Source organism: Sturnus vulgaris, chromosome 1 (assembly GCF_052056855.1).
Source record: "Sturnus vulgaris isolate bStuVul1 chromosome 1, bStuVul1.hap1, whole genome shotgun sequence".
Taxonomy (NCBI): domain Eukaryota; kingdom Metazoa; phylum Chordata; class Aves; order Passeriformes; family Sturnidae; genus Sturnus; species Sturnus vulgaris.
The window spans coordinates 112,460,700-112,487,379 of NC_142243.1; the positions used below are offsets into that span (position 1 = coordinate 112,460,700).

General features: G+C 35.5%; 1 long non-coding RNA gene and 1 other non-coding gene across 2 annotated transcripts; one reads left to right on the plus strand and one right to left on the minus strand.

Annotated features, from left to right (window-relative positions):
- The first annotated feature begins 5,898 nt into the window (after window positions 1-5,898).
- Window positions 5,899-26,081, plus strand: LOC148225414 (uncharacterized). The gene is made up of 3 exons (XR_015804044.1): window positions 5,899-5,980; window positions 7,660-7,741; window positions 25,720-26,081. It is a non-coding gene; the product is annotated as an uncharacterized LOC148225414 (long non-coding RNA).
- Window positions 14,350-14,422, minus strand: LOC148225415 (small nucleolar RNA SNORD36). Its single transcript, XR_015799020.1, has one exon. It is a non-coding gene; the product is annotated as a small nucleolar RNA SNORD36 (small nucleolar RNA).
- Window positions 26,082-26,680: the final 599 nt, after the last annotated feature.

Genomic DNA, 26,680 nt, shown 5'->3' on the forward strand with positions numbered 1-26,680 from the left:
TTTTTTAAGATCATTTTTCTCAATGGAATAACTTGAAGTAATTCTCATCCCAGCTCTTCCATTTACTTTGGTGGTTTATATTCGGAATCTGTTTAGCAATAATTTCTTGGCTGTTTACAATCTTTGAAATGCTTGAAAGAGCTAATATTGTATGTTTGTTTTATACGCCATGTGGAACAGGCATGGAATCAAAGCACTGGTTGGACTTCAATGCTGGCATTCCCAGCTTGCTTGACTCCAGCCACCATGTCAGCAGCATTCACAGAATCAAAAAAAAGAGCAGAGGAGTCTGTAATGCAGCCATGTGTTCTGCTGTTTCCACAATTGCAGTCTCTGCAGCCCATAGAGCTTGTGATGCTATCCAAAAGATAGCAATTTGTCTGCAATTTGAAAATGGATTTTTTGACATGATGGACTTATTTGACACTATAATACAATAATAACATGGGGTAACATGGCTATTGCAAAATAAACTATCATTGGGAACAGTGTCTCATCCACAATTAAATCATGGATACTGAAAACAGGAGAATTCTGATTGACAAAATGATTTCATGTATAGAACTTGATAAGACCCATTTTAAGGGAGCAGACACTTTCTTTCCAAGATTTCTCAAGATTCAGTATAAAGTGCTCTTCAAAAAAGCCCCTTGACTCTCCTGGCTCTTTTGTGAGTACTGTGAACAAAAAGAGTTTTAAGGTGTATGTATTTATGTCCTTCTTGTATTTGCACTGCATACTGCATAAAAATAAGTGATGCTATTTTCACTGCATGAGATCTGGCAGAGAAGAAGCCAACTTGTAGCTATAACAGGCAGCAGCAATAACCATCACTACCAGCAAACTCTGGCAGACGTCTTTGCTGTCAGCATTGTTTCTTAAAATAAAATCATTTTTTTGTAAAAAAACTGTCTTTGCCCTCATGCCACTTTGATATCTTTGCTTTCCTTGCTGTCTTGGTTAAGGCCATTGGGAGTGCAACTTAAAGAGTTCCAAATTTGATATGGATCCCTTGTGGAGGTACAACCAGAGTTCATATATCTCTGATTCTTTCAATCCTCCTTTGTCTCAAGGGGAGTATAAATATAAACCTGTTTGGCCGTCTCTATAGATTTTTGAGTTTTTGTGCTTTTTCTCAAGCCAAAATTGATATAGTTGCACTGGCAAAAAAATAAAGTGTGCAATTTTAACTCAGAAATCACAGAACATGATCATCTTCAAGCACCATCTTCTGACATTTTCTAGAATCATCCAGACAACAGCTGACAAAATTTTTAATAAAACTAACTAAAACTAGGTAATGGGTGACTAAACTTAAAGAGGTAAGTACTGGAGTAATTGAGAAAGGAGAAAGAGGACTAGATGGAAACAGTGAAAATAAATTGTCACTTTTGCTGTCACCACTGCTATACAAAATAACAAGCGGTGGTGCACTGTATTATCTCTGTCTTAACTGCATCCTCTGATATGATCCAGAGTTCTTCTTTTGTGATAGGTATTGCATATCAGAGTTTAGAAGTTGCTATTAATCTTGTATGGGGAAAAGGAAACATATCCAAGACATTATTGTTAGTCTAATAATGTCTGAACAGTCTAACCAAATTGCCTACCATTTATTATTAGTGTACTTACAATGATATTAAGTCTTATAGCTAATAATACACTCAAGATTTCTATGCACAAACATCTATCATCTAATCTTTTCCTACAGTGTAAATTCACCTTCGAAATGTCTCTCTAGATCTCAAAGTCAGCATCTTCAAGGAGGGGTAGGGTTTGAGCTAAAGCAAGTTATCAACATCCCAAGTTGTTTTTTGGGACAAATTCGACAGGGATTTCTTCTTCTTCACGGTAGGGTCCATGTGTGGTACAGCCTTACAAGGCTGTACTTCTTGATCAGATTGGCCACTGTGCTTTGGCCTTATAGTTTGAGGTCCCTGGTATCCCCCAGCATCTTTGCATTCCCTCATTGTGTTTTGTTCTAGGTTCATAAATAGCTTGCTCCTCACTGACTAAATACTTGTTATTCCTGTCCAGTAACTAACAAGATATTACAACATACAACTGCCCAAAGTTAAAAAAGCTCAGGCCATAATATCTTACCACTGCACAGCTGTTGTCTAAAGAAAGATAGAAAGGGCTCAGCTCCAGATAAACCAAACAAGTCCTGACACCCTGCTACAGTAGTAAAAGCCTATGATCTTTTGCTAGATATTAGGAAAATATATTTATTGGATTTACCCTGTCATGTTCTACTGAATTTCAGCTGAACTTCCACTGGTCCATATGATTCAACTTGAGAAAATTTACTGTAGTTCCTGGGAAAGATAGATCACAGATACAGAGAAGCTATATCCAAAGATTGCAAGAGAATTAAAATACAGAAAAAAGTGAACAACAAATTACAAATGTAAGGGTAGTATGATATGTTTCTGTCTGTTGCTTGATAAGGACACGTCTCTTGACACCTGCATAAAAAAGATCACATTCATTGTTGATATGACTCCAGAAATATTAGTCAAGTCATGAAAGGAATTTATTTGGCTTAAAGACTTGTCTCACAGAGATAACTTGGTGTTTGTCAGTCCTAAAATTCCACCACACACAGATATGTGATAAACTTTCTATTCCATTAACATAACAATTGTTCTTCCTCTGTGTCATGGCTTTTGAATTCTTTTGCTATGAGTACTCAGTCTAATGCTTCTTTCCTTGTTGGAAAATGCACATAATTTCTACATGTTAAAGATTTAGCTACCCCATGGAGATAAAAAAAAGGAAAAAAAAATGTACTTCCCAATATTTACAGATCTTCCAGACTTTTCATCTACAGTAATATAGAAGCCAATATAGGATTCTAAAAGATGTAGATTTCTCCACTCAACTCTATCTTCTCTTTTTCTCCACATCATGGAAACATAAACTACTTCTCCTTTAAAAAATAATCTCCAAATGCAAACTGACTTAATAAGAAAGATTATTTTTTTCTCCTTTCTTGGGAAATGTCAGACTGCTGTGTGTCTAGTGGCATCAAAATTTGATGCAGGATATCTTGAATCCATTTTAAAAGCCTACCTAACTACAGGATTGTTTCCAATAGTTTAATATAGCCCTAAAAAATAACATTAATGTCTAAAAAATCAAAGTAATAATTTTTTAAAAAATGGATATACATCAGAAATATTACATTGAAATTTTAGAGAAATGTTGTATTTTCATTTACTAGTATTGTCGAAAAACAGAAGAATGCTAGTGTGTATCACAGACCTAAATGTCAAAAAGTCATCAATCAGTTGCAGAGAAATTACTCATTTTTGTGGTCCCTTAATCCTTAGATGGCTGGACAGTGGAACAAAGACTTCAAAAGGAGCAGCAGAAAAATAGTTCCAGTAATTTGGCACAATGAGTGACTGGACTGATTTTCCTGTGGCTCAAGGAATTTTCCAGATAACATTTTCTCTGAACACAGGTCTGTGTGTGTGTTTCTGTCCGCTGCACTCCAGTTCACAGGGTATGGTCCTTTCATGTTAAAGGTGCCATTCAGAGGTTTTTGCCACATTTTATGAAGGTGCCAGAGAGTCTGGGGAGTGCCTCTGTGGCAACATAACAGAATCCCTTGTAAGTTGTTATACATTATATATATATATATACTTTTTTTTTTCTGATGTCCTCAAAGAAACAAAGAGTAGAATGCCTTGATTATTTTTCATGAACAGACAAACTTTGAAATCATGGCAGACAACTATTTTGTAGTGTGCATATATTCTTCTCATCTTTAAAATGTTATTACAAATAGCTAAGAACTTAATGAAAATTTATTGTTTTCTCCCAATAGTGTATCCTGCAGTTCAGAGCAGGGTATTTTCCAATACTGAAGCTTTTCACATGTCATTGTATATATGTCTAAAATATTTCTTGCTATGGTGAGAATTTACCAAAAGTATATGGATAGAAAATGAACATATTGGTTGAAAAATAAAGTTAGAAAATTACAGAATAAAATCTGTCTATCAAAGTGAAATTATTGTCCTTTACATATGTGCAATTTTTAAATATGTGAACATAAACCAGCATTTTTCACATAGACAGAACCTCTACATTTTCAGGATTTGATCATCAGTGGAAATGAGATCAGCTACATTGACCTCCAAGTTAAACAGCATTTTAAATGTATCCTAATATCTCTTCCACTATCTAGGATGGTTTGAGTACAGCAAAACACTGTTATACCTACACGAACTGGAAGAAATTATAAGGGTTGAGGTGGAATAGTTTACCTGCTCCTTGTGGACTTCTATCATTGCAAGCATGTTTCCTAAATGCCTTTTTTGTGGTTTTTGTTGTTGTTTGTTTTGTGGGGTTTTTTTTGGTCATAGCAATTCCAGGGTTGGATCTGTCGCATTTAATAAAATGCTGCCCGTTGAGAAACACTAATACAGAGTATCTGTTTTTTATCTACATGGTAAGAAATGATCCTTCTACACAGACCCACTGATTCCATACAAAGGTAGCAGTCCATCTGTATGTCACTACTTACAAACAATCTAAGATTTTCAACGTGGCATAATCAGACATTAAACTGCATGAATTGCTTAAACTGTCTGACAGATAAAAGTTGTTCCCTTCTCATTCCCTATACAAGTACAAATACAGAGGACTAGTTTAACATTAACTTGCAGATTTGCAGATTCGGTTTTGCTTCTTGAAAGTGAAAGAAAAAAGCTGATTTTCTTGCTCTGCAGAAAAAAAAAAAAAAAAGAAACAAATAAAAAGCAGGTGGGAAGCCTTCATTAAAGAAAGCCACTGCAATTAATTAATGATCAAAAAGGGCAGTGCTGCCAGCCAAGCTTTTAACATGCAATTTTCTAGTATGTGAATGCGCTCTAAGATCCTTCCTTTGTGAACCAGAAATTGAGTGCTTAGTAGTGACATGCATCATCCTCCCAGACAATAAGCAGCATGTGGTTTCACAAGCTGGGGTCACACCAGCTTGTAGTAACTGGATGGCAATTATTTTCCTTGGAAACAATGACTACCAGCAACATTAAGCTCCCAGGCTTTTGTGAGAGCACAGAATGTTACCTTGTGCAGGTGTCAGTGATACTGCCTATTGCTGCTGCAGATGATGTGTCTGTCTAATGCAGCAGGAACAATACTTCTTTTCATCTGCTGCATGTCTAACCTCGCTTTGATGGACAGTGTTGTGTGGGTGGAGGAGCCAGGATTAGTGAATCATTCCTGATTAATGGTGATATCATCAGCAGCAACATTTTAGGCTGAAAGCTTTGGTTAGTGCTTGGTACTGAGAGGAACAACATTACATAGGTAGGAACACAGGATGCAAATCTGACTCAACTAAGCCTGAGATTTATTGCTGTTTCTTAAAGATCTAAGATATGGAGATATTATTTATGAGGTGAATCGAGTGGAGAAAACAAAATGGTTTAGAACCAGTTTTAAATTATTTTCTGCATATTTATATTATCTCTGTGTTCTAAAAAGTATTTTAGCAGCCTAGCCCTAATTTTTCAAAAGCTTATGTTTATCAAGAAGCTGAAATGTTTCTATTTCCTTCCTTAATTATTTCCACCATCAAAGATATTTTCTGCATTTACCAGTCTAGTTAATGAAACTTCTGGTAACAAAAATATTGAGAGAAGGGACTGCTCTGGACCTTAGGTAATCTGAGTTCCCTTCTAATTTCGAATTTAAAATTATACCAATATTGAAATGCCAGTGGGAAGTAAGTATCTATATAGCCACTGAAAATTACTTAGCTTCTTATCTCTACTTTGGATAGAAAACTGTCAAGTATTAGTAATTTGTTTTCCCAGAATTGGTATTTTTGTGCTTAGACAGTAAAATCTTTAGAGCACTGTTTCTTCCCCATCTTTACAAATAGAAGGGAATCTCCCATCTCACTTAGAGTAATGCAACAAATATGAAGAAGAAAGGGAACAAAAATGGAAAATTGTGCAAGGTAGGTTTGTCTGCAAGTTTTTCAATTCCTATCCAACCTCCTTATAATCATAAGAGTTATACTGATTTAAAAAAAAAAAAAAAAAAAAAAAGAGAGAGAGAGAGACAAAATCCAATTGATAAACTCAAGACTGAGTTTTTCATGTTGTTTTCAGAACAAACCCAACAAGCTCTGAAACTTGTCTTGGAAAAGACAAGTGGTAAACAGATGTTAAAGATTACTCAAGTTTCAGCACTCGCTGAAACTCAACATAATTTGATTTTGTTGCTCTTTTGATAAGAGCAGGATTTCTGGAGCATGCCTGTATTCAATAAACACACACCTCTGTTTCTTTTTCTATTAATGAAAGAAACCTCTACGGAATAAAACTTTTCCAGTAGTAATTAGGCTTGTTTTCAATAAACTTTTGTGATATATAGAAGCTTATAGATAAATGTTCTTTTATATTTTTGATCCGGTTTTAATAGGTTGTGGCTGTGTTTCCTCTCACTCTTTTCAGAGATGTTAAACTAAGGAATAACTACTGGGGTCATTATTCTTTTGTAAATCCATTAATATTCCTCACCATCTATCTTTCTATGTTAATGTAATTTTCAGTAGGTAGATAATGTTGGCAATCCCAACAACTTCTAATCACTTTCTATTGCCTGGAATTTACATATTTTTGCAGATGAAATGGAGAGATGTGCTGCTATGCATCAGGTGAATATAAATGCAGAAGTTTGTTTGTTTTTTAACAGAAAGTCCAGTGAGGTTTTATATGCTTTTGCTTTGCTTTAAACAGCATTTTTAATGCCTGGATATATGTGGACAGGAACAGCATCATTTATTCTATAGAACAAGTGTACTATCTATAATGCCAGGAGAACATAGATTTCTCTAATTTCTGGTCAATGTTATTCACACTTGAGAGGAAACTTCTGTTTTAGGCTGTAGCCTAGATAGATATTCTGAAAATATTTCCACTATCACAATATGATCGTGGTGACATTTTCATAGTGGGAAAACAGAGTGAATTAAGTTGGTGGTCTTTGCATCAATGGAGTTTGATTTGCAATGATTTGGAAATAAGGTCACAAAGACATGAAAATTTTACTAGCATGTGAAATAATATTTGTTAAGAAAGGAATCTAGACTCTGGTGCCTTAGCTGGTCTGTGTGCACATCAGTTATCTGTGGAAGGAGGCAGCAACAACATGAATAAGCAGTTGCTGACCAGAGTTAAACAGAGAAAAGAAAATTGTGGAGAAAATCCTTTTTATTTACTATCAGTATTTCAGTCCCAGGATAAGACCTGCATTTAGGGAATGATCCAAAGCCTGCTGTTTGGATATCATATTTGATCATAATATTTGAATAAATAAATTTTTATCTCAGTAAATACGCCTTTTTTTTTTTTTTTTTTTTTGTATTCTCTGCATTATTGTAACACTACATCTTTAGGAAACAGGAAAAATGGGATTTAAGCACTTTACATCCCTTCTTGCTGTAGGAAGGCTAAAGAAAAGCGTTGTCTTCTTTATTTTCTTCTACCATAAACTATAACTCACATTTTCAGTCGAGGATAACCTTACCTTGAACTCTGGGCAAAATCTCAAGTTTTGTTAATTTGCAAAATCCAGTAGACCTAAACTTCTACTTACAGCTTGCAAAATCTTTTTTTTTTTTTCCCCATGCAGGTCCTAAACTTTAAAACTCTTATAAGAAGGGATCCTATTCTCCTTTCTCTTCCCTTTCAAGGAGCACTGAATGAGCTTCCAGGTAAAAATAATTTTGTTTTACAAGCTTACACTTTTCGATTCTGTTTTTGTTCTAAATATATCTTAAAAACATGAGAAGATTGATTTTGTCCTTACATATGTTATATTTATAAATTGTTATTTATTTTAATCTTTCTTTAATGCCTGAAATCACTACTAGAATCCTTAGGTAAAAGTACACGTTTATTAAACTGTCTCTCAGATTCTGAGGGATGTTTTGCATATTTTCATGTATTCAAAAAGAATAGAAAATAAAATAATTGAAAAGTTTACTGTAAAGTCTTCCAAATACATAGCAAGAAACTTTCAAACTACTTAAAGAGATGTAAAGAACAAATATGAAAATGTTCTAGATTGCCAAATCACACACACAAGTTTCAGATACACATCTGTTCAATAGAAGTAAAACTTTTTATAACTAAAGAATTTAAGCACACAAGTAAATCAACTGAATAACCTACCTATTTTGCACTCATAAATGTGTAGCTAGAACGTGGAAAATGTTCTTATTCAAATGCTTCTCTAAATGTTATAGTACTTTGCTATTTAAGACTTAAAATATCTGATTTTTCCCCCTAAATATAAATAGACAATAACATAGTGGTAATAGAAGCTAACCTTCAAAAGTACTTAAGAACACTGTTACAGGATACAACTTTGAAATGACTGACACATTAAGGTAAACAACAAAAAGAAGAAAAATATTCTTCCATGATCCTATAATATTGGGGCCTTTTGTTTGTCTTTATTTCACAATTGCTTTCTTGTGAGAATATATAAATTCCCTTCTCAAGGGTATATGACTTGCTAGTTTAAAGAATCTTAAGTAAGTAATTCTAGGTCAGGGAAGACTATTATCTACTTTATGACAGTAGCTGATAGCATTCCTCAAGCAAGAAATATAAAACATACAGTAATGCTTACCCATCTTTCAGCACTGTGGCTTAGAAGCTTCTCAAGATATGGATATTATCTCTTTGTTTAAAACTTTAAACAGTTTCTACTTCATTACCGTGTTTAATTGCTTTTTGTATCTATTTATAATTTGACATTAACTACTTCCTTTAGCTACAAGTATCTTCCACAGTCTGACTGCAGTGTGGAACAAGCATTTGCTTTTGTCTTGAAGTTCTACATAGTGATTTCTTTGCTTTAATTTTAGTGCTTTCCTTATCACAAATATTACATAGTCACTCAGTTTCTGCACACCTCGTGTGTAGTTGTTTTCCTTTCACTGTTTCTTTTAAAAGTTGAAGTCTATTTTTCTTTATTCATAAAAAATGCCACTGTTTCGTCTGTAACTTTTTTGAGTGGTGGGGTCCAAATTCTCACTCAACAGTCAAGACACAACATAGATTTATTTATGCAGTTTTGTAATGACACAGAGTTTAATTCTCTCCTCTTTTTGAATAATTCCTTCATTTTGTCTGTTTATGGAGTTAATACTGTTCATAATGACTGTCACACCTCTTTCTTATTTAAATTAAGTAGCTTAAAGCATATCACCCAGTGCATATGTTTAGGACTGTTTTTCATCATGTGTTAACTTTGAAGTTATAATTCCTGAATATCATCTACCACTTTATCACTTAATCTCTTGATACAGTGATAGTCTCTGTAGCTCTTTAGATCCAGCAGTTTTTATTGTCCTCAGGAATTTTGAATCACCAGGAAACTTCTTCATCTTACCAATTACCCCCTTCTACATATTATTTTTCAATATGGTGAACAGGCAAAAATCCCTGAAAAGTGATAATTTACTTATTCCTTTCTTCTCAAGTGTTTTATCTTTTAACTCACAAGTTCTTAAGAGCCCTTACTGTGTGATATTGCCCAGCTTTCCACCATTAACCTATGAAGTAGTTTAGATACCCGTAAAAAATTTTGTGTGAAAATTGACTCATGATGATGCTGTATGACAGTGTGGAATTATTAATGTTTCTGCCTACCTAAAACATAAATATGTCTAAAAAACCACAGTATTTTTCTTTGCCTACGGTGTTTGATGAAATGCTGCAGTCCTGAGTGTGTGTCTCCTTGAGAATGCTCTAGCCGGAAGGACACACCCTATTCTTTATAGAGTAAAAGTTGAATTCTCGATATTTTTGTTGTTGTTTGTTCATATGTTTGTTCAGTTGTTCTTTCCTTTTCTGTCCTTTAATTTTCTGTGATCTGGAACTGACCCATTTACAGAAATCAAAATCCCTGTTTCAAGTGCAGAATCCATAAGGATGAAGGAAATATTTATCTGAACTTAGGCATTTTCATAGCAATCCTACTGGCAGAAGTCACACAGGATTGCCTCTACTTTCCCTTGAATATTCAGAAATACCAACACATGGTCCTTGTTACAGAGCAATCAGGGTTAATATTCTTTACAGCACATGTGGTGTTATTCCTTCACACTGCATTCTGTACATTACTTATTTCTTACTTTGCGTTTATCTGCATTCTAATTTGTGTTTAATAAGAAAGATTCTTCCATTTCCCCAAAAGGCATTTAATTGAAGTGAAGGTGACCAGCAGGTGGTTTGCATAAAATTTCATTAGCCTCTTAGATTGTTTTTGACACCTTTATGAAAGAATGCTTCATTACCATGCAAATGGTCATTGGCCCTGCTTCCAAGCTAATCACCATATACCATAACATGCATATCACAATGTTATATTCTGTATGATTTATATGATTGCTTCAGCTAATTTCAGAGTTATAATGGCACACTTAAATAACTGTAGAATGGCAAGCAACTCATATAAGTCATATCCAATTATGCCATTAAAAGTATCCAGTACAATCCAGATAAGAGAAGAACCAAAGAAAATGTATTTGCTTGATATTACCCTTCCTGATAAAGAAAATTATGATTTCTTTCCAGCTTTGAGATGACATGGAAACTCAATACAAGAACAAGTATTAACTTTCATTTCTTTGGTTATCTCTCATGAATATGAATAAATGTAGTTCTCTTTTGCATGCAAGTTTGTAGTCCGATAATTTATACAATTTACAATAATTAAAATTTTGAAAGTATTTGAAAATAAATTTTAAAAATCACGCTTTCTTTTGTTTTGCATTAATTGTTTTTTTTTTAATATTGCTGATTTCTTTAAATATTAGGTTTTAGTCCTCATTTTTACTATAATTTCTGGCTTGTACATTAAGCAATAGAAAGTTTTAAGTCAATATTCACATTCTGGGTTTTTTTTCACTGCATGCATAGTTTACATCTCCTGTAATATTCTCATTTTTCTGAATGGTGCTCTGAACATAGCTTTTGAACATGGATACATATTAATTTCAAGCTACGTATACAAGGAAATGTTGCAACAATAGTGTGATTTTTACTGAAAAACTTTCCTCTTCATAGAACTTATTTAGAGAAATTATTTGAAGGTAGAGGCTGGAAGTAATCTTTTTTAATGACTGGCATACACTTACAACAAAGCATGGGAATGAGCAGTGAATGTTTTTTTATGACTTTTTCTTTTTGGAGGTAATTAAAATGGAGCTTGTACCTGCAGGTATCCCATATTAAGGCCATTGAATGTTTCAACCCTATTTAGCAAGTACTGAAGTGTTAATCTCTGGGAACTGACACTGAAGTTACATGTAGGCAAAAAAACCCCACAATGATATCATGACTGTTGCCTCTTTCCCTTTTGCTTTATAGGTGTACATTAACTCAAAAACGTTTACTCTTTTTTGGAATGAGGACTCTTCTGGCAGATTCACAACTACCCATCCTGGCCCTGTCTTAGAGGCCCAGCAGGGTTTGAAGTGAGAGTAGCAGACTATTAGCATGAAACTAATTGAAAAGTTTCAGTGTTAGCAAGTCTTTAAGTAGTATTAAATTAGCTAGTTGAAAATATTGCTGTCATAACAATGGTTGCTGCAACTACTCCTACTACAAACAATTTCTGACTTTAAAAAGCAGTGTCACTTTTTCTGAAATTCATATATTGTTATGATAAGAAAAGAAATTATGTGACTTATTTTGACATATTAATTACTCAATTACTGGCATAAATCTTGCTGTAGATCATGGAAAAGAAGTCTGAAACCCAAGATTTAGGCTTCTGAATTTTTTGACAGGTTAAAAAAATACATCAGATCTCAAGCCTTTTTAAAATTAAGTTTAAATATTTATGTCTTTGAGTTGTTTACTTACTGTAATAGTGAGGACTGGTTAGACAGTATGGAATAAATGTAATTAGTATAAATCTCAGTAATACAAATATGACCTGATCTATATGAACTTCATTTTCCTTAATTCATTATTTATAAACAGACACTCTTTTAATAAGCAGACACTTTGTAAATTTTTTACATATTTTTTCCTGAACAATCACAGCTTTGGAATATGGTTAAGAAAGGATGGCAGTTTCAAAATTCCACAGTGTGCATCATAAAGCTACAGCTACTGACTTTCTTCTATTTTATTAAGAATATATATATTTATATATATTTATATTTATTCCTGCTGACCCAATGGGTAATATAGAATATGAAGAATGAAGTGATTTTTTTTCTCAAAGGCCATTTCAACTTTGTATACCTCATAGGCAAATCTACAAATTCCATGAAAGCATAACTGGGCACTCAGAATCTGAATAGCTGTTTCTCGTTTTGACATCTTCACCTTTTGAATAGTACTACAATATGGTACAGTTCTGTGTGAGTTTTAGTGAAAGATATTGACAAATTTCAAATACTCTAGTATTGTACTATTGATTTGTGTTATGTTTAATAACATAATATGACAAACTATACGACAGACCATGTTAAATGCAAGGTATAATTTGTACAATGCAGCTGTACATTTCTTGGGAAAAGAGCCCCAGTGTGAAACAATGGATCTGTATCACAAACTAACTGCAGAAGATAAAAAGCTGACTGGAGCACTTGTGTAGCAATTCAAATGCCAGCTGGAAGTCTAAACTCATGCCTCTGTTGTAAGTGCCAGTAGATCCTGATGGTAGCTACAGCATGGTAGTTGACTATTAAATCAATGAAAGCAATATTGCTCCCTCCCAATCTGTTTCTCCAGCCTGAATTTTCTGTCCTCAGTCTGGCCTATACTGAGCTTCAGGAAACCTTAGAGAATCTATCTTACATAACTTCTTCTTGAACACCACTGTTCAAACCAAATACAACATACAACCCTCATCCCTCAGAACTTTTCTCCAGAAAAGACTGCAGTGACATCTGTTACTGCAGCTTCTGTTTTGGATTTCTTAGTTAGTTCTTGATAGCGAAACTCTCAGTCAGTTTAGACACGTCATATGGCATAGATCAATAATGTGCCCAGAATCAGATGGTCAGGATAAGCACAGAAGTACAGATACAAGGTTAACATTTATCAGTGTCCCTTATATTTTTTTAAAACTCTTAGTTTCCATAAATATTAATTCCAACAAAATAATGAGTTGGAACAGTGGCAGAGATACAAATGAGGATAATGTGGAGTCACAGTGATTTGTTTCAAGATGTAAATGTATATTTGCAGATTTTTTGAGAGCCGAATTCAGTTTCACTATAATTGTAAGAAAAATTTAAATAATATTTATATATCATATCCCTAGCATACTCCTCATTTGCCTGCAGAAACATCAAGAGGTATAGATCATAGATAATATTTCCACTCAAACTTCTCTCTTCTTGAGGACCTTAAGGAATAGAGTATTCCCACAGTTAGGAGCATGGAAAAAAGAAAAAAAAAAAATGTTTCATATGGGCTTAACTAATCTAAAAAAGCCAAGGTCTCATCTTCCTTCAAAACCAACGTAAAGCATCTCAAGAGTGTGTGTGAGAGGAGAAATCCCTCAGCACTGTACGTCTAAATCAGCGGCTTCAGATAAGAAGTTCTAGTGTTATTAGTTATAATTTGACCTTAAACTTTTCTAGGATCATAGCAGCTGTACACAAACCAAAAAGTTCTAGCTAAATGTTGCAAAAGAGTCTTTGATATCTTTCCATGTTATGATTAATTTAATCTATTAATTAATTAAGCATTTCCATATTTATAATTGAGTGGTTATGCATGGGTAATTATCACATTACTACTTAAGTACCATGAACTCCCTCATTGAAGATTTTTTGTCCCTTTTTTCCCCTTTTCAAATGCACTGTGTCTGTATATAGCATTATTCATCAAATAAATATAGAAAGATAAATATTTATGTCCTAATGTTCCTTAATTTAAATGACATTTTCTTTTATATGTTTAAATTTGCATTTACTGAATGATGTTGAGTAGCCATTATTTCCTGATAAACAGCACAGCTATAGTCATGGTAGATGACTGAATCCAGCTTAATCCTTAATTGCTTTACATTTTGCAGAAAAGGTTGCAACCTTAGAAGTTAGTCAAGATAACCAAATTTATAAAATGCATGATATATAAGATTTTTCATCACAGCATTGCCCTTATCTATCTTATATCTCCTAGGCTGCATTTCTATTTTCTAGGTTGAGATTCACATTTGGTGACACGGCTGCATCAGCATATATCCACCCTAATGCCAGGCAATTTTTCCCAACATCAATCTGCCTTCTGTGTTTGCTGCTACCCACAGTTGCATCCAGCTGTTTATATAGTGAACTGGGGAATTGATCCAGCTGTAAAAGAGCTCAAACATTTTTTTCAGGGATAATTTAGGATAAATTAGTTCATCAATCCAATCCATTCTGTGGCTGTATAAACTCTTGTGTCAGCACTGAGCAGGGGCTCCTGCAGCTGGAAAACCTGGGGAATGAGGGTGGGCTTGTGAAGCTTAGAGCACAGGATCCTTACAGCTGAAGGATCATAGCCACAATGTCCAGTACTCACGTTCAACTGCAGCATATCTGGGAAAAAAACTCCTTCTGATGAAGGCCAGTTTTCATAATTATGCTCTATACAGACATTTTGCAGGAGGATAGAAAGTCTGCATTTTGTCCTGCAGACAGGACACATTTCGTTAGCTTTATTTACTGAAAGCTTAAGACTTATCTTTTTCTCCCAAATGAGAAATTGGTAGCTGCAAATCTCACAGGCCCAAGAGGTACCTGCTTTTCTTACATTTATTTATGAACCACCTTGTGCCCTGATCTTGCCTCTGGATCTGCTAGCGTGGGCTTCTGTGCCTGTCACTTAAATCAGTAGTTTCACAAAAGCCCAAAGGGCCATGACAGTAAATGAAGATGAGAAGAGCTTTAAGCAAGACAGAGAAATAAAAATACTGTCATAGCTTCAGCATCTTTTTTATTTTCAACTACTGAAAATGCTTTCCCATACTTACTTCTGTTTAGAATATATTCTGTTGAAATTAAAGATGATAATTTAATGGTTCGTATTTCTGTTATATCTTCTGTCAAAACAGCTGAAGAGAACGTTTGAACACTAAATTTATGTTTCTGGAATAAACTCTTAGGAAATCTATTTACTTGTTCCTTTCTAGTTTTGGAAGAAGTGTAAATGCAGTCCTGTAGATTTATCTTTTGCTGAGAAATATCTAGCTTGTAGCCTTTACTGTTCATTGTCCATATTGCCTATCAATATGATGCTGTTTTTGAGCAAAACTGAACACCAGCTTGTCACAGTATTGCCTACTGTAAGCACTAAGGGAACTGGCTCAGGACTTCAGTCTTCCTAATGCAGTATCAAAGCAATAGCTCTAGAAAGCTGAATTAGAGCTGGTAGTTGAAGCAGAACACATTTTCCATTCTCTCTACATTATTCCTGTAAATGATATCTTTTATAGGCAGTGCTCTCTGGAAGAAAAATAGTATACTGTCCTTGTGTCTGGGTTATGTATTTGTAAAACTAGTCAGGCAGAAAGAGAAGTTGAATATTTCAGTATCTGTCTAGTTCTATTCCACGGATACAGGGGGGAAAAAGCCCTACTGAATGAAAGGTGCTACATTTCTTTCATATGTAGTAGTGCAGATTTCTCAGATAAGCATCTAACAAGAAGTGAAGGTGCAGCAGTTGTGTTTGAAAATATTTGCACATCTGGCAATGGTGTATCAAAACTCCTTGTTTGTTAACCCAAATCCTTTGCACTGCAGTTTTTTAAAGAACCAGGGTGCATGACTTTGCTGAAAATACTTTCCCTGCAGATATGCAGAGTGCAGTCTGAATAAATCAACTAGAAGGACCCAGAAATATATAGACATAAAAATAGTTCATTAATTGATATTACAATAACTACCTCTAAAATTGCAGAGTAAGTTTTTCACACTAAGTAATGATAAGAGTAAGTACATTATGCTATCTTCCAAAAGCTGAACCAGAATATTTAAGGGTAGAAAAGTTTTAACTTATTTGTAAAATCCAACCATATAGAGTCAGGATATATGAGTTTTCTAATGCATTTTATATCAGATCCATATTCTGTAGATGTAGAAGAAAAATTGTGGGAGAACTCAAGGTCCTATCTGATGCTAAGCAGAGCATTACAACTGACACTTATATGCAGGATAGTTATTAAAGGTAGAATTTTGTCATGACACAAAAATTGTAGAGCTCTTTAGTATAGATAGCAACACTAATTTATCTAATATTTTCTCAGTGTACAAAGAAATGATGTCTAACAGGCAGAGAATGTTAATAGCCTAGCTGATTACTATCTTATGTCTACATCGTAATATCCCCTAATGTTGGTAGAACTTGTAACATGCCTTCAAAATACTGGCTGCTTTGCAGATAACTTGAAGACCAGAGTCTTGTTAACCTGAGTCTCTGGAGTTTTCTAATCATGGAGCTCTTTAAATTACTCTTTGTTGGCAGGGGAAATAATCTTGGGAGGATTGAGGTGTTTCTGCCTCGAGCTCTGCTGGCTCTGTAGCCATACCACTGGGACTGGTGCATTTCCTCAGCAGCAGGTTGCAGTGCAGAGGTCCCCAAGCTAACAAAAGAGATTTAAACTCCAGAGCTGGAAGATATATAAATGCACAGATGACTGTGATGGCTCTGAGCTAATAAGCCCCGCTAAAAGGCACATCTATTTAGCTGTGATAGAGCACTGTGCTGATCCTGCCTGCTGTTTTGGAAAATTTGTATGTTCAACACCCCAGTTCACTGTGCAGTTGTACCAACTTGCTCAAAGGTCTCTAATGCAATGCGACACCAAGGTCTCAAGACTTATTTGTTACTGGAATACTCTAAAGAAATGTGCAAGATGAAGCTTGTTTGCCAAAGGGATCATATTCTTACCAGCAGATCCTATCGTGTTCTGTGTAAAAATGGGAGTAACCACCTCAGAAAATGAGGGGCAATGTCTGCCTGAGAAATAAGAGATGTATTTTATGTTATTCACTCATTGAAGATTCGGGCAGCTCCTTATAAGAATACCTATGGTTACCTGTCGATTCCATTCTGTGTAAAGTTCCTTCAGTAATTCCTAAAGGGCAGACTTTGATATAAATAAATAAATAAATATATTTTCATTATCAGCAGTATTGTTTGAAATCCTCCATTTTTGAAAAAAAGATTGTTCCCCTTTAATACAAATACACAAGATTTTAAAAAATTGTCATTTTCCTATGTTTATTTTTCACTCTATATAAAGAATCCCCATTTGTGACTTGGGAGCTGTTGTCCTTGTCCTGTATGTCTGTGTCCTAAATGGGTATCAATGACACTGATTATTAGCAGTCAACATTTTACAGGTATTAGTATATTCATTATACCACCATTCAAAGACTACACTGACACAAAATGAAGTTTATTATTTTTATTATCATCATCATTATTATGATTGTTATTATCATTGTGATTATTATTGCTCCAGAGTTTGACAACTGAGCTTCAACATCTGATACGTTTTCTTTCTGATTGCTTAGAGGACTTTTTCTGCTAATCTCCACATTTTAAAACAATTAGTAATTCAGTATCTGTGTTTGAACTAATAATCATCCTCTTTGACTTGTGATAAATGGTCTATGGAGATTGTCATCTCTTAGATTCAGTTTTGAGATCTGTCTGGTACTCAGTACATGTTGCAGTCCATCTTCAAAAATCAATGGGGTTGAGACTTCATTGGGACAGTACCTGTTTACTTTGTGGTGAATAGTTGTATGATTATATCAGGTTTCATGTCTTTTACCCCTATTCCCATTCCAATTTCTTTATATTGCATGAGGATAATTAGAAAAACAAGCAGCAAAGGAAAAGGATTTTATTTTGGCAATAAGACAAATATATGGTTTGTGTGTCTCAAGAAAACTAAAAAATTACTCCATAGAAGTGAATTCCTCTCTTGGAATATAACAGAATTTTGGAATAATTTATTATCCTACCACCTGGTTTAAGCATAAGTAAAACAACTTTAAAAAATTATGCTAGAGTAAAAAACATATAAATTTAGTTTTACCTCTTAAAATATTCAACCATGTTCTGACAGCTTTGGTAGTAACAACTTAATCCTGGATCACGGTTGTTACTTTTGAAATGCTCCTCCATTCTCCTTTCCCAGCACCTCATCAACCCATATTAAACATTGTAGGGATATAACATTTGAATTTCTACTTATGTATGCATTAGAGAGTATAAATAAATAAATAAATAAATAAAACTTCAGACATTCTCTTAAGATAGATTTCCCTAGAGTTTACTGAATCAAAGTGCTGATAATATCATACTGAAGTGCATAAGTCACCTCTGTGCAATATGTTTATATGGTAAAGATGAGGTTTATATGTATGTATAAATATATATCTAGTCCATCTGGATATCTAGACTTCATCCCTCTCTGAAATTGTGAAAGGTCACAAAGAGAAAAGATTGAACATAGAAGCTATAATTCTGAGGAACTGGTTACAAGAATTAAAATCTAATATTTCAGATATATAAATGTCAAACCAAGTTTTAAATATTCTTTTTTTTTCTTTCTAACCTCCATTCCTGTGGCTTTCATTAGCATTTTTTGCCTTGCCTAATTTCCTTGCAGGTGTTTTGTCTGTATCTAGATACAGTTCCTAAAATATCTCCATAATAATGATGATACCAACTTTGCCGTATGCATTTAGGCATTTTATCAACCAAAAATCACCTTCTAAGCTTTTCCATTTTAGTAGCCACCCTATACTTGATCTAACCTTAATCTGATCTCTGAGTAGATTTATAGTGGAGTATCGCTAGCAATTCAGCAGAGTTAATCTTGTCTTGTATTTGTCATTAAATATTTAATATTCTTTACAATTTCAAAGGTCAAATTTCAGTATTTCTGGAGTTTGAGTTGTAGTTGTTTGTTTTAAATTCAACTTTAGAATTCTTTTTCTTTTAATGTCTTTACTTTTAGGCTATTTATAAGAAACATTTAGTTATTATAGTTATGAACTAGGGGATTTTTTTTTTACATTTTTTAATGGGTGACTTTTTAGCATCTTAGGGAAGAGTGAATGTTTTTTAATGGCATAGTAGAGTTTTCCTTCATCTCCAGAATCTCCACTGCTCATTTACACTACATGCCTGATAACTTTTCAACTTACCTGAAGGGTACTTCTGCTGAGTAGAGGCACTCCAAGGCAAAATCAATCTTCCTAATGGCAGAGAGAATTGTGCCACCTTAGTTGGTATTACAAGTTATTTAGTATAAACATATGTGTTCCCATTAAGGGCCATCCACATTCAACTAAAATGAGTCACTTGTGTAAGAAGTTTTGTTTATAAATCTGAGACTAATTTCCCTAGTCTATTCTGTATGTGCCATGTGGTATAAAATTGTACAAATGTCAGTGTGCAGCCTCTCAATACATTTCTCTGAGAGCAAAATTATGCAGTATATTTCTCAGCAGAATTATAAATAAATAGAACACGAAAAATGAAATAAGTTTGAGGTGAAAAGTTATACTACTTACTTCTCAGATAAAAATGCAACTATTTCTTCTGTAACAACAAGCCACTCACATAGTGGTTACATTAATATACCTTGAATGCAGATTACATTAGTTATGTGCACAGATATTTAACCTGTTGGTTGAAAGGATCCATTCCCCCTAACTTTTATAGCTGACTATATATATATGATCACATCACAAGACTGTATGTACCATGGTTGTCTTTGTTTGAAAGAACACTCTTGCACAACACAGTGGGATGGAGTCAGTCAGCTTTTTCAACTTTGTCGGAGGTCCCCTCTTTCAAGATAAAGTCACTTTCATCTGTAATAGTCAGACAGGAGAGTTTTGCATTTCAGAAAATGTTTGGTCTATATTTTTGGTCGTCTTTTATGTGCTAAAATCTGTGGAATTTTCAGCCTTCCTGAACCTGCCTGAGCATCTCATGATACTCAGTGTTCACCCAGCCACAACTGTGACAGCACTAATGATGAGAAGAGAAGGATGGAGAAGGAAGGAAGGAGGTGATGGAGGGATGATACAGGCACGGTAATCCACTCACCTGCAGACCCTGCAGTGTCCTCTGTGTCCTGGCTGCAGCAGCAGTGTCCCAGTGTGCCCATGCTGCAGCACATACTCTGCTACAGTACTGGCACACAAATGATTGTGCTGTCTCCACACTTTATGAGCTGTCCCCTGACCTATTGGTACGAGGCTGTACCTCAGGACACTGCCTGGCTCCTTGTATTAGCAGCACTGTAAGCACAGCTTTGCCAGCAACAGCTTTGTTAGCCCAGGACTGGGGCTTTGACAGCAGTGACTGTACAGTCTGGAAGGAGTTTTCCTTTTCACCATATCATTTCCTACTTGTATTTCTGGTGAAGGAGAGGAAATCCCCATTGCACGTGGGGGCTGTTTCTTATTAAGATTTAACACATATGTGCTGTTCAGTATCTCCCAGCAGGGAGAGCCTGGACTTGGACAGATGTCAACAGGGACTGTAAGGTGGCTGCCATGGGTCTCAGTGGTACCTGGCATATGAACCACAGATTTTGTCTTTGAGGCTGGCTAACCAGTATAGTGAATTTGACTAGAGTTGTCTGGCAAATAAATTTGAATCTCTCAGGCTTGTGGTCACAAGTGCTGAAGTGTGATGTCAAATCATAGGCTCCATATGAAAGCACTGCTCAGAGGCCAAACCACTGGGAGAGGGTTTGCAAATATTATGGCCTCTGCGGAGGGTATGTATATCATCTTTAGTGGGTCTCATAGAAAGGTTTTGGAGAACAGAAACCTCTAATTGTTGTGACAGCAGAAGCAGTGTAGAAAATGGAAACTTCTGTAACACACTGTACTGGGGAGCTATTGATGGCATTGAAAGCTGGTCTGTTGGTGGATAAACCAGGGTCATGTACTAAGAGAAGCTGAAATGTGAAAACGAGCTGCTACAAACCTCACAAACCTGCTTCTTGGAATAAGTGTGGACTGCCCAGGAAAACTCCTACAACTCTCAGTCCCAGCTTGAATGCACTCATGAAGTCTGTGAGGCTGCACAGTCAGGAAGTTCAGGAGGAGCAGCTAAGTCACTTTTGTTATACAACTAGGTAAACCTTCACACCTAGACTCACTAAGCCAATGAGAAAACTTGGCTTATATGTGCTGATATAACTACTACAAGAAAAAGTGAAAGAAAAATCCAGTGAAATTCTTCTTTATTTCTGGCACTTCTGTTTAAATCTGATCATGTCCTACACAGACTCCCTAATATGCTATCAGTTCTGCAAGTTAATACGATTCCTGTAATCCACAAAACCTTTGTATGACAGTATTTGAAATCAGTCTTGAAAGGTGAGTCAAATAAAGACAGTACATACCAGAATAAAGTTGTTAATTGCAGCTCTCAAGATTATGAAATCACTGAAAAAATGATGTTTAAATTAGGGTTGTACTTTCATTGTGAACCGTATGATATAATTTTTACTTACTTTGTCACATTATTTTTTTTTCCAAAATATTATTGTATCTCTGAATAAAGTGGCCTTTTTAACAGATGAATTAGAGTAATGTATTCAAGACATTTTCCCCCCACAGGTGCAAAAACAAACAAACAAACCAAACTAAACAAAAAAAAAAAAACCAAGAACAAAACGAAAAACACCCAAAAAACCAAAACTGTAAGGTCATGATGTAAGGCCCCGCACAGTAAGTTTATTTAAAAGGGACTTAAAGTACCTCTTTTACTTAAGGTGGTACAAAGAAGGACTTGAAAAATGTTCTCAGGTAGTTAGAGAACCAAACAGTAGTGGCAAACTTTAAAAGATCAGGAACTTAGCAAAATGTAAAGCAAATATTGAATCATTATAAAACATTTCACAAAGCATTGACTTAGCAAACTCAACCCATCCAACCTTAAAGTTCTCAGATTTCAAGAGGAAATTAGGAGAAGGAAAGGAGAGAAAGAGAGAAAAAGAGAGATATAGGTACTGCCCATGGATCCATCATTGTCTCAGCAGTCATAAAATCCAAGAAAAATAGAAATAAACCATGTGCATCGTTGTGCAATGGTTTTCATCTGCTCTGGTGTCCTGTGGCCACCGTTTCCCTGCAGATGGGGCTTCTGATCATCTGCCACTTTGGGACTTTGAGACTCCAGAGGTTGGCTATGGGGGATTGCTTCAGGTTTGCCAGTGACTGAGAGCTGCTCTAGAGGCTCCAGAGGGGGCAGGCTGTGGGCCAGAACATCATTCCACTTTTACAGGACTTGCCTTGCCCCCTCACATACACACACACGTGCTCTCTCTCTCTGTCTTTGGTTGTTTTGAGCCAGCAATCATTTTCTACAGCAGCTCACACATACAATCAAAGACTGTCATAAAACATTTGTTGAAAAGGCAACTTCAATTATGACGTTTCTTAACTTTCTATTATTAAATTAAAAGTTCCTAATGTACTCATAAAGTAGCTTTTTCTGTGCACTTATTTCTCACTTTAGCTTTCTTTTTGTTTGGTTTACTTTATTATGTAGTCAAAATGAATTTAGTTTGCCTAATTAGAATACATATAAGCCTATATCATCTTTAGAAATGGAGAATTTTCAGCTTAAATGTGCAATAATTAAGAGCAAATGGGACTGAGTATTTAAAATAGTGACAGCTCTGTATTTTAAAATGTTAGTATGCAGTTGTTTGGCTATAGAGAACAAGAAAGGAAAACTGGAAAGGTGCCAATAAAAACATACTGAGAATTTTACTTTCATCTCTTGAAGATCAAAGGATTCCAGAATCTTCAGCAAGAACTCAGATTGAAAGTGATGAAATTATAATGCACATTGCAAATGATAAGCAAAGTAATTGTTTAGCAATTTGTGGGAAGGTGGAGAACTTTTGAAAGAGAGCAAATGAAGACATTACATGAAGCCCAACCACATGTTTAGAGTCTGTCAGAGGTTATATCTTGAAATGTGGAAGGGTAACAGCCACTAGATATATGCTTCAAATGAAACCATACTCATATCAAAAGTAAGGATGTACTGTTGCATAACTGGCACAACTGGGGACATCTAATCTTACTAATGTCTCCATAATTAGTACGGACTGAAAAAACAAAGGCATAAAGAGCACAGTTTGTATAATGAGTTAGACTGTTCAACCCTGACACTTGGCAAGAACTTATCCAAATATTTCCACTGTGTACTCTCTCAGAAATAATTAATGCATAATAGAATAACTTCTCTTTTAATGACACAGTTTGACCATTTCTAGTATTTATTTCACAGCTTAGTCAAGAACATCCGTACATACAAGAGAAGGTCACAGTTTTTGCATTTGCTCCCAGTTTGTCCCACATGAAACTGGAATAAGAAAATGTGATACAGGGGCCAGTAATCCTCTTTCCCCCGCAACATTATAGCAATGATGGTGGTAATAAAAAAAGACATAAATCCATCCTAAAATGTACAGAAGTTTAAGACAGGAAAGATTTCTAAAAGCAAGCCTTCTGCACCTGTGCTGAAAAAAAAGGAGGTTTAAAGTAAATCCAGGGGTCTGCATCAAAAAATGTAAATACTGTACTTCTATTGACTCAGAGAACTGCTCCTACTTATGCCAGAAGCTAATTTGTCTTCAAAGTGCATTTCAAAGGTTTGATCTCCCACTGTTGAATGAAGAAATGGAGTTTAAGGATTAAATTTATTTTCCCTTTACACTGATTTTTGTGTAGCTCAGTAATTCTGAAGGATTTGGGGTTTGTTCATAACAGCATGAGCTTTTTTACATTATAGAACTTAATATTATATCCGTATAACTTCAGGGACTAGATGAATGACTTAATCTTAGTAGTGGCCACTGTCCTCACAGTAAGAATACACATATTATTCATAAACTGCTCTCACTAGATAGCAATTTTGTTTGTGGTTTGTTTTAAATGAGCTGTTTAAAATTCTGTAATTAATTCGGTAAACACGGCAAAAATGACAGATGGTTATGATAAAGGAACTTAATGCCTCATGGAAGTAAGTCAAACCACAATCACTAACAGATGTTTTCTGCAAAGCCATATTGTTTGTGTGTGCACAGATATATATATGTACATGGTAGAATATGGATTTATATAGGTGTATTTATGTGCATATCTATCTGTATGTGTAAATGTTACTCAAATGCTTTCCCCACACTGTTGCACTAGCACTGCTCCTTAGTGCAGTAATGACCACATTTATTCCTGCAGTCATACAAAAGGCTTCTATCAAGGACAATTCCTTAAATTCTCATTAGTTTAGAAATCATTTACAGATAGCACTTTTGGTGACTTCTTCATAAGTTTGAAATATTTGTTATCAGGAAAAAAGTCAAAGCAATAATTTTGAAAATTGTTTTAGTGCTATATGAAATTGGTTTCTGAATGCAGTTACTAGAGGACAGCAGTGGAACCAGAGTTTAACAGTAGCCAGAATTATTGTTACTTTATAGACATAACATAGAGTCAGGGAGGTGACGGTATCACAGGCAATCATTGTTTTTCAGCATTATCAATTGAAGATCAAAACACATACTTCATACCGTGCATAAATACACATTTTTGCATCTAATAATCATAATCTCACAGAGCAAACTTTACAGGTAAAACCAGCTAAAGAGAGATTGAGCATTTCATGACAATTTCTACTATACTGGGCTGTAGTCTCCAGTGTTAGTGATCTTGCATTCAGACTTGCATTCTGACAAACCCCTTACCTTGAAGGGGGATGCCATGACAGAAGCATCCTTAGAAGACGCTTGGCACCATCTGAGTGTGTCATGGACAAGCAGCACATGCATGCAGGGACTGGTGATTTCATCCCTAGGCTTTGTCAGTCTCCAAGAGACTGAGAACACGATCGGGGTATGCACTCTAGACCAGACGCAGATCCATATCTGTTTAATAGCAGCATGCTTGCCAGGCCTTCTGCTCACTCACTGCTGGAAGGAAAGGGTTAAAACCAGAAGATTTGGCAAAGAGGAGGGAATAATTTCACTCAGAGTGACCTTGCTGCTAGGAATGCTAAAAGTACTGGTGTGGGGAAACTCCATTTATTATACCTAGTGTTGTTCATCCTCTGCCTGTTGAGGGAAGTAGAATTCCTGTAGAGAGATATCACACTCTCACAGATATGCTTGAGCCTCCTGCTGGGAGAGAGTGAGGTTGCAAAAGCCCAGCCTTGTGATAAACTGTGTCCGTGAAGCCTTTTGTTGCATTGGGGCAGGCAGTGTCTCCTCCTACCCTGCTGTGCTCTGGGGTGAACTGAGTCCAGCAGAGCCTGTGTCCCCATGTGCCTCTGTCCACAGGGATGATCCTAATGGAGCCTCACGTGTCTCTTTTCACTGGGATGGACTAAGCCAACCCAAGCCCATGTCCCCATGTGCCTCTGTCCACAGGGATGACCCTGATGGAGCCTCACGTGTCTCTTTTCACTGGATGGACTAAGCCAACCCAAGCCCATGTGCCCATGTGTCTCTGTCCACTGGGATGAGCTCATCCCAACCAAGCCTCTGTTGCCCCTTGTCCCTGCCGCGCGTTGTTAGCAAGGTAATGAAATAAATCTGCACTTTGCACTTTGTTGTGGTGGCCCTGGTTAACCTGTATGTGTCAATTCACACACACACACCCACTTGTCTTTGCAGAAAACTGATGGACTAAAGTCACAGTATGCTGCAAGAAGTTTCCTGGCTTGGAAGATCAGAATTCCAAAGGTATGTAGTGACTGGCTGTACTTTGCAGACACTAGGTGTTCTGAGCTGGCATTATTTCATCTGTGACTCTAGACTCTTTCAGCGCAGCCAGGGTTCACTACTACCCATGAAGATTTTTTTTTATCTACATACATTGACAATGGATATCCATTTTTGATGCTGGAGAGAAGGAAACAGAAATTAATGATTTCATTTAAATTTCTAAATCTGAAGAACTCACTTGAACTACAGATAAAATACAACCTCCTTGTTATCAGAGAAAAATACCATCAGGTGGGAAGCACTTAATCAAAAATTCTATTGAGGACTACAAAACCAATTTAATAAAGAGCTCTTTAAAAGTAATTGTCAAATATGTAAGTTAAAAAAATATATGTCTGAGTAAGGGTTTTCTGGTATTTCAAAATACACTCTTCTATTTAATTTATTTATGTATCCCAGGAAAGTGCTCAGGGTTTACTGCAGAGAGTAAAAAAAATTTTTTGGTATCTTTATATTGTTGCAGTGCTGTTTTTATAAGATTTCTCAGCTTTTTGTCATTTCTGTGATGCAGAGTAACCAAACCCTCAAGGAACTGAGGAGGGCTAAGTATCTGTAAAGTTATTTGGTGTCCTAAGAAGCTCACTATTACAGAGATACAGTGTATAGGAGAACGGTGAGGTTATGAAGTCAATATTTTATTCAGGATCTACACATGCATAACTTCACCTGCACTAAAGTCAAAGGAAGTGTTGTCCAACTTTAAAGAGAAATGTAATGGCAATGTTCAAAACCAAGGGCTGCAAAATATCAGAATTATTGCTATAAATCAGCAGAAGAAATAGGATGCTGAGCAGTGAGAGCTCATTGTCTCTGAGCTTGCATAACCAGCTCCTTCTGGCTCTTAGCTTAA